The sequence below is a fragment of the Pinus tabuliformis genome, chromosome 7, assembly GCF_031772625.1.
Source record: "Pinus tabuliformis cultivar Carrire ecotype Pingquan chromosome 7, CPIR1, whole genome shotgun sequence".
Lineage (NCBI taxonomy): Eukaryota > Viridiplantae > Streptophyta > Pinopsida > Pinales > Pinaceae > Pinus > Pinus tabuliformis.
The window spans coordinates 910,615,443-910,624,960 of NC_142293.1; the positions used below are offsets into that span (position 1 = coordinate 910,615,443).

General features: G+C 35.8%; 1 pseudogene; it reads right to left on the reverse strand.

Annotated features, from left to right (window-relative positions):
• Positions 1 to 1,414: 1,414 nt before the first annotated feature.
• Positions 1,415 to 3,457, reverse strand: LOC149250613 (putative mannitol dehydrogenase; annotated as a pseudogene).
• Positions 3,458 to 9,518: the final 6,061 nt, after the last annotated feature.

Here is a 9,518-nt window from a genome sequence, read left to right on the forward strand (position 1 = left end):
TATTTCTTATGGAAAAAAATATTTTCGTGTTCACTCTTCAACCAGCAAACAAGCAATTCAAAATTAGTGACGAAAGCAATATCTTTCTTTTTATTTTTACATGATCATTAACCACATAAGAACAACATGAGTAAAGAAATATCTATTACAAAATAAATTCAACAATAGAATTGAAAAAAACGTTATTGCAGGAGGTGAATATCTTTCTTTTTATTTTTACATGATCATTAACCAAATAAGAACAACATGAGTAAAGAAATATCTATTACAAAATAGATTAAACAATAGAATTGAAAGAAACGTTATTGCAGGAGGTCCTTTTTCACCTAGCAGTCCAGCATGTTCTAGCTTTCATAACAACAACTCCTATTCCAAGCAAATGTGGGGAACAAGAGGACTATGCTATTGCCCTAATTCCCCTTGCACCTTCATTTAAAAAAATTACATCTTACTTTCTATATATATATATATATATATATATAATTAAAACTACATCTTCATACATTTAATTGTTAAAATATATAATAAATTTAACAAAATTAACTCATCTAAAAACATAAAATAACTACTAAATTAACTAATCCATAAATGTAAAATAACTACAAATTAACAACGGAATTTTCTCATTGATGTTGGGAATTGGTGAAATCATGTTCACAATGTTTGGTACAAACCAAAGAGATAGTTGAGTTGGTGTTAGTTATCTTTCACAGTGCAGTCACTCATTTGAATCTGAAGGTTATAAACCTATTTGTTAAATATTTTCAAAGTTTCATGATATCATTGTTGTAATACTTATACTTACCAATTATTGCTCTTATATAAAAAGAAATTATTGGTCTTATACAAAAAGAAATTTCAATGTGTAGGTATACACAAATGAGTCAATCATAGATAATGAATTGTGTGCCTTAGAATTGCAACCATGATTATGCCCTCACTGGGAATTTTGAATGGCTCCCTTTACCAAATCTAATATCCTTTCTACCTTACTATCTGCTTCATCATCTTTACTTAAATCAACATCACTATTGTACAATAACAGTCCTTGTCTTGGGTGGTTGCTCATCAACGAAGACAGCAAGGAAGGAGGGTTGTGGGTTTGGGCATGGGAAGTTCCATGACAATCCACTGCATTACCATCTAGAGTATTTAGCCCTCCAGCATCACCATCATTCATCAAAAGGGGTAGGCATGCTTAGGTCCAATAGTTTCACTCTTGCAGGCAGCTGTTGCAGCTTAGGGGTCTCCTTGTTGCCACAACTAGTAATTATAGTATCTGAAGCTCCACTACCCCAATGGCATCTCCTTTGACCACCCAAAGCCTGACCTGAAGCAAAACCCCTTTTACAGATTGAGCATTCATGGATCCTTGGAATCTTCTTACCTGAAATAGCAGTAGACTCAATTGTCCTCATTCCATCTTTAGCTTTGGAACCAGAAACCTTATAGCAGTAGACTCAATTGTCCTCGTTCCATCTTTGGCTTTGGCACCAGAAACCTTAGTCCTCTCCTTTGCAAGAGACTTGTGGAAATTGCCAGGCAGTTGAGAGCCCAATCCAGTACTGAGCTCGTCAGCTATGTCTTCTTCTAGGCTCTCATTCTCATAAAAAAATTAATTACACAAAATTAAACTATAACATAATTATGCAAACTTTATTAACCAAATTGTTCAAGCTCTCGGGCATCTATTACATTCTACGAGTTACAGTTCCTAGTTTCTCACATCCTCATTCGGCCATAAACCTACTCTTTTATGAGAGCTAAAAGCTTCTCACCAACTATAACACATTTCCTGAGTTTCCTTCACCCCTCCAATCAAACTCCCCCCAACAAATTGACGGGCTGCACACACCAAAATTAAAATTAAATCCCAACTTCCATGTGATTAACACCCAAATTCTTGTTCAAGAAAATAGTAGAGAAATCCAAAATTTATTGATAGCATATCTGTCTTAGCTGTGGATGCCTTTGACACTCTCAGTTTGATTGAAATACAATTTTGTTCATATCTTTTATCTACAAGACAAAAGGGCACGGAGGACTTACCCATAACAATAGTCAGAGCACGAAATTGCACAGGCTTTTCTCGCAAACCATCTATGACCAACTTACCATTCACCTTTAGCAAATTAAGGAGGGGCTTCACAGCATGATTAGCAGAGACTGTGTCAATAATATATTCTACGGACTTGACTGCAGCCTGCATCTATTTCTCATCTTTGCTGATGACAAAGTGATCTACTCCTAAAATTTCTCTCACTTCCTTTTCCTTGCTAGGCGATGTACTTATCATCGTCACTTGCAACCCAAAAGCTTTTTCAAATTTGACAGCCATGTGTCCCAAACTGCCAAGCCCCACCATGCCCAGGCTCCGTCATCTGGAAATATTTCATGGGGCTGTACACCGTTATTCCCACACATAGCAATGGTGTAGCGGCATCCAAGGGAAGATTCTCTAGTACCTTCACCACAAAGCTACTTACAAACCACAAACCACCCAAATTATTAAAACCCTATTTAACCAATATAAAGAAAAAATATTAATGCCATTTGTCTCCGGTTTTATATAAAAGAGACAAACCACCCATCTCGGCAAGGCCTGCCGGAACTTGGCGCAGTTAAATTTTCCGAGGTTTTGAGTCAATTGAGAGATTCTAGAAACTCGTTGATCCCATTCCAAACATGAACAGGATTATATGGACAGAAAAGGAAGCCTTTTATGGCGAGTTTAGCCCATGTGCCCTAAAACAAAAATGGTTGCATGAGTTGGGATAATGATTAATTACCTCTGGTTACAAACCACCAAGTATGAGTAACCTCCAAAAGTGACAGAACCATCAACATCGGTGCTACCATACGTCCAAATGACCTTCTCACAATATTGTTCTTGGCCTTTTCTACAAGAATCGCAATGATGGCAACTTCCAACCATACAGTCCACGCCCACACGATCTCTAGCAGAAAAATTCTTCACTTCTGAACCAACTTCAACTACTATACCTACTATTTCATGGCTACAAAAATAGAATTGCGAGTAAATTAAAATTGAGCATGAACTTCTAGGCATATACTCTTTCTGTCTTGCTATTTGATGTGAAGCAGCGTTGAAGATCATGAAGACATTACCCAGGAACCATTGCATATTGGGAAGCTTTCCATTCATTACCAATTTGATGTAGATCAGTGTGACAGATTTCGCAGTATACGATCTTGAAAGTAACATCATGCGGCCCAGTTTCTGTTTCAAGGCAATTTAAATGTAAGTTTTTTGCAAATGGGTATCAATAGAAGCAAACAATTTAAATGTAAGTTTTCTGCAAAAGGGTATCAATAAAAGCAGTTATGAGAGTAAAGAGAGGAGAAACCTGCGAGTGAAATTGAAGGGTGAGAGAATTCCTGACTCGTCTCTAGCAGCCCATCCTTGAACATTAGACTGACCTACTTCCTTAACCATCTTCTCTTCTTCACAACACTCATAAATAAATTTGATTCACTTAGAAGAAGCAGCTAAGCAGATGAATATAAAGAACAGATTTGAGGAGACAACAGGTGTTGGGATGGGTTTTTAAAAGGTCAAGTATGGCAGGATATAGCAGGATGACCACTGAATAACCGAGAGCTAAATTCATCGTTAGGCAGCAACGCAGGTCGTGCACAGCAGAAACCAGAAGCATTATTGCAGCAGGTTGTGGAAGAGCCCGAAAACATTATTGCAGGAAGTCGTGGAAGAGCAGAAAGCGAAAAGCGGGAGGAGCAGAAATCGGAAAGCAGTTTTGGTGAGGTAGGAATAGTCCGAGAACATATGCTAGATGTCAATTAAACCAGATGCCAGTGGGACGCCAGATGTCAATCAGAGAATCAATAGGTAGATGACTAAACTCATTCAAAGGAAGGCCTATCGGCCTAATAAATATAAAATAATAATATACACTTTAATTGACAACAAATAAAATGTATTTTTGAATAAGAAATGATTGTTTTAAAAATGACAACAAATAACAGAATTTCCATCGGCCATTTAAAGCGCCCTGATAGCGCCCATTCACCCTACATATCAATGCAGAGGTTGTATGTTCGAATACCATAATATATCGTACCTGTTTATCAACGTTTCATATTTCTCCACCTCCCATCTCTGGAACTAGCTATCCCTGTTGTTGCGGTGTTCAGCCTCCTGTAGCGTCGTGTCCATTTGCAATTGCCAAACATCCTGCATCCCATTTCATATCGTAGGTGCCCATATCATCCCTGCATCATCCATTTTAAATTTGTAATCGGGAGCACATGAATTTTTGAAATTTATCCTACATCTTTCAGCCCATCCTAATTAGAGTGGGATATTATGTTTTATAGAGAGGCAGAGTAGGTCTTCGACCAAAATTATATATATTTTTATGGCAATGTTGGGCATATTTTTAGGGATTCACATACTATAAAATATTGGGCATATTCTTAATCATTAACACAATAATATGTTAGAAATGGTAATTAGGAGTTGACTAAAATTAATGAGTCATTTAAATGAATGTCGAGTGTTGAGTGGTGAGTCAAGCTGAGTGATAGATAAAGAGTTAACTGCAATCCATATTTAGAGCATGAGTTAACTGAGTTAAGTGTGTGTGCATGTCAAGATATTTTAGGCAAATCACTACTTAGAAAGGTTTAAATACCCTTCACTTAACTGGGTTCACAGTAAGAATCATGTTTTGTATGACCAATAAAAAGGCAGCACCTCATATATTTTGTGTGTGAATTTTTGTTTTGAGTCCTCTACCTTTCCAACAAATTAAAGTGAATTCCTCTGCCTTTACAACAAATTGATATCAAAGCGGTTACAAAGAGCCCAAAAAACAAATCAACAATAGTGAAATAGAAGAGAGAAATAATTTTTCATATAACACTCCTCTTGTTTGACCTATAACACTCCTTACAGTGGTATTCAGAGTGTTATAATGCTATTGTGCTTAGAATAGAACCACGTTAAAGATGAAGAACTTACCGCATACACAGGTTATCGTGGCCATATAGAGAATTCGTACGCAGGTCTCAACCAACCAAGTCAAGAAAATTTATTTAAACTGTCACGTGGTGACAGCTGACTCATAAAAATCTGTTATGGGATGGCTTTTTAAAAAGTTCGGTGGATTCTTTTTACCCATATTAAAGTGTTAGGGTTTTTTGAAGGACTGATTTATTAAAAGTTTATGGGTTATTCCCCGTGATAAATGTTTATAAAATATGAAAGTTTTGCCATAAAGATTGAAGGATTTTAACATAAAAGGTATTCAGAGGTTTTTAAAGTCATTTTTTGATATATTGAAAATTTCAAGTTTATAAAGGTTTTTGCCTTTTTTATATATAAAGATATTCTATAAATAGATCGGCTTTATATATAAAAAATCATTAAGGGATTTTATAAAATAGTTTATGAAAAAAATTATTGGCAATAGAATTTAGGGCTTTGTAAAATTCGTCAGTTATAGGCATCATCCAATGAAGTTCGAGATGGTGAATAATGCACCATACAGTACATTTCAGCTACTTCTATTCAGGAAAATCCCATCTCACTTGTTAATAATGAAACTCACGAGTATGGGTTTAAGAATTCAGATGCAATTGAAAGATATCAAGATCATGTAGTTGAAAAAGAAGAGCAAATTGAACAAGTTTACAAAAGTGAAACTCACGATGATGAAGAACGAAAATCACATAAGAATTATAACAGTAGCCAAAATGATGGTTTTCCCATGTTGTATAATGCAACTTCTTTGAAATTTGGAGATCATCAACTGATTCATTCATCATACGATGAACCTCAAGAAGCTTATGAGAATATTCGAGTTTGAGATGTTGGTATGCAACCTCATAACTAAGCTATTGAGGATGAAGTTCATGAAGACAAATTTCATTATTCAGAGTCTAGACAATGACAAACAGTTTTATGGCCTTGATGAATTGTATGGTTCCAAAGTGGATAGTGTCTGTAGTATGTATGAGCCAATGCCTAGTGGTTCCCAGCATGCAGGTGAGTCATCTCATTACAAGGTTGATTGGATTCGTGTCTACACACAAATAGAGAGCGATACTTCAAAGCAGAAATTTAGTTGTTCATGTAATTATAAAGAAACAGAACCAGATAGGGCTCAGGAAATTGTTAATTCTTCAAGCAGTTTTGAAGGCAGTATTATGTGTTCGCTAGTTTAGGAATGCCTTGACTCTATTCTAGTTCCCCTAGTATTAATATTAATGATGTGTTCCCTTTGCTATAATGATTTCAGTACTCCATTAAACAAGCTCAACCTTACCGACAGTAATGATGTGTTCCTTGTTCAGTTATGGATGAATTTGTTCTTGAAAAAGCAGTCACAGCTGAGGAGACTGTTCAAAATAAAAACAATTCTTAAGACAGTACTGATTTGTTCCCTTGTTCACGTATTATTCTTCAGGAAAAAAAATGGGTTTCCTTTGTATTTATAGTAATGATGTGTTTTCTCCACATTTATAAGTTTTTTTACTCCATGAAACACAACCTAGCCACTAATGATCTGTTGTAATAATTCTAGAACAAATTAAACGAGCCAGGCTTCTAGATGATAATGATATGTTCCCTTGTTGAGGTATAATTGATTCTATTCTTGAAACAGAAGAAACATTTCAATCGATTTTGTAGACTATAACAATGTGTTCCCTCATCAAGGTATGTATGATTTTGTGAAGATCAAGCCAATGAAAAATGCAGTAAAGAGTATCTTCAAGAAAATCCCATATCACTTGTTAATGATGAAGGTTTAGAGGATGAATTGAATGATTCAAAAACCACTAAAGGGTATCAGGTCTCTGTAGTTGAAAGCGAAGAGCAAATTGAATAGTTTTCCAAGAGGAAAACTCAGAATGCTCAAGAAAGTGTATCTCCTAAGAACTACAATGAGGAAGCTCGAGAGGCTGTGAAGGATGAAGCTCATGAAATCAAGTCTTATTTTTCAAACAAGAGCAAAGTGTGTTTTGGACTTGATGAGTTCAATGGTCCTCAAAAGGAGGAAGATGAAAACCAACAGATTTATGAGAATGAAGCTTATGAAAGTGAACCAATGGATTGTGGCTCCAAAATTAAAAAATAAACTTCAATTTGATGCAGACAATTTGAATGGTGCTCACCAATTCGAACTCCTGCTAAAGGCTTTGTCTCTAGAAAACCTGTCACAGCTGGAATCATATAGTGAAGGTCAAGATCCTGGGGAATGCAATGAAGAGGAATTTTAGTTCTAAATGATGTTCAGAAATGTCACATCTCACTGGTTAATGATGAAGCCCAAGAAGATAAATTGAGTGATACCAAAACTAAAGTAGGATATCATGACTCTATATATCAAAGAGAGGAGCATTATGAGCCTACTTCGAGGGGGCAACCTCCTTTACATTACACAAATGAACAATTCCTGGATGATACAAATGACAAGGCCTCCTTTCTATATATAGGAGTCTAAGGGGTCATAATATAATCAGAGCTGACATAAAAATAATAATGTAAGGGCACAATAATAACAATAGTGGGCTTCTATGTGGCACAATAATAACAATATGGGGACTACATGGGTACAACAATATAATAAGGGGTTTGTACTAATAACAATAAGGGGTTACACTAGTAGTATAGGGGCCTAACACTCAGTGTTGGAATTAAAGCTCCAAAATCAACGACATGTATCGTAAGATAACTATATCAGGGTGCTGACTTGGTATACTCACAAGAGTCTATCCATGGGAAATTGATTCTGATATTGGTCGAAACCTGTCCCAGCTACATAATAATTAATCTTCAAGACATATTCATGTGTTTACTTTTGATAATATCTATAACAGGGCATTTGGCGTGGAGCCCTATTGCTTGAGTCCAAGTCTTCTGGATGTTCCCTTTACCAAGGAAATAGAGGTTGCGGGGGAGGTAGCTACGCTTAGATTCATGATGCCTAAGTTTGCATAGAGATTCATGAGACGATTAGGGGTAGGCATCGATGTCAAACTCAAATATGCCTTAAAGATCATCGATGAGTTTGTTATGGACATCATTTCCTCGTGGAGGAAACAATTTAGCAGCACCTCTAGAACTATTCATAAGGTGCCTGAGGACTTATTATTTGTGTTCATGAGATCTCGAGACGAGCATGGGTTCTTGTATTCTGAAATTTCATTGCGAGATGTTTGTTTAAATTTTAGTTTTGTTGACCATGACAGAATGCCTATAGCACTCTCATGGTTTGTTTGGCTTCTCCTTCAACATCCCCACATCGAATATCAAATCATGGAGGAGATTTATAGCATTTTAGAAGGAAGAAAGTAATAAGAAGGTAATAATGATCCAACAATTTGTTTCAGTAAACAGGAGTTGAAACAAATACATTATGCGCATGCCTATCTCTCCAAGGGGTTGAGACTCTACCCACCTATTCCAATAGAAATGAAACAATTCTCGGAGGACGTGGTGTTGCCATACGACACAATAGTTAACAAAGGTACGATCATATTTTAAATCATTTACGTGATGGGACAGATGGAAAGCATATGGGGGATAGTAGAATTTATAAGTAAGCTAAGTAAGCACCAAGGGATTCATTTAGCATAATTGATAATTACATGATCAAGAATGGATTTTTTAGAGGAAATATTAAGACTACCTTGTACAGAAAGGTAAATGAGCATGGACATATTTTGATTGTTTGCTTGTATGTAATGAGCATGGATAGATTTTTATTGTTTATTTGTATGTGGATGACATGATTTATACCGGTGATCTCGAGTTAGATTAATTTAAAGCAACCATGAAGAAAAAAATGAAATCACAGATCTTGGTCTTATGAAATATTTTCTTGGCATAGAAGTTGAGAAATTCGAGAAGGGAATTTTTATTTCTCAAAATAGATATGCTAAATATTTGTTGAAAACATTGAGGATGGAAAATTGTAAACCTACCCCTACACCATGTATAAAGTTAAGGATGATGAAGGATCAAATTTCAATCCAACTCTAATCAAAATATTGGTTGGCAACCTCACGTGTTTCACAGCTACAAGACCGGATATTATGCAAGGATTTAGTTTGATTTCCAAGTTTATGGAGACTCCAAAAGACTCAAATTGGAGAGCGGGAAAAATAATTCTAATATACATAGTAGGAACTACAATTTGTAGCATAATGTATGCAAGGACAGAGAAGAAGGATTTAATTGCATATATAGATAGTGATTTGCACACAATATGGATGATATGAGGAACTCTTTTGGTTGTGTCTTCCATCTTAGTTCAAGTGTGATTTCATGGGAATATAAGAAGCATCCTATTGTGACACTTTCGTTAGCAGGAGTAGGATATGTAGTAGCAACATCAACAACATGTCAAGCAGTGTGGTTAAGAACAATATTGGATGGACTCAAGCAGAAACAACAAGGATCAACAACAATATATTGTGAAAACACCTCAAGCATTGCACTATCCAATAATAGTGTGTTTTATCAGAAGAAC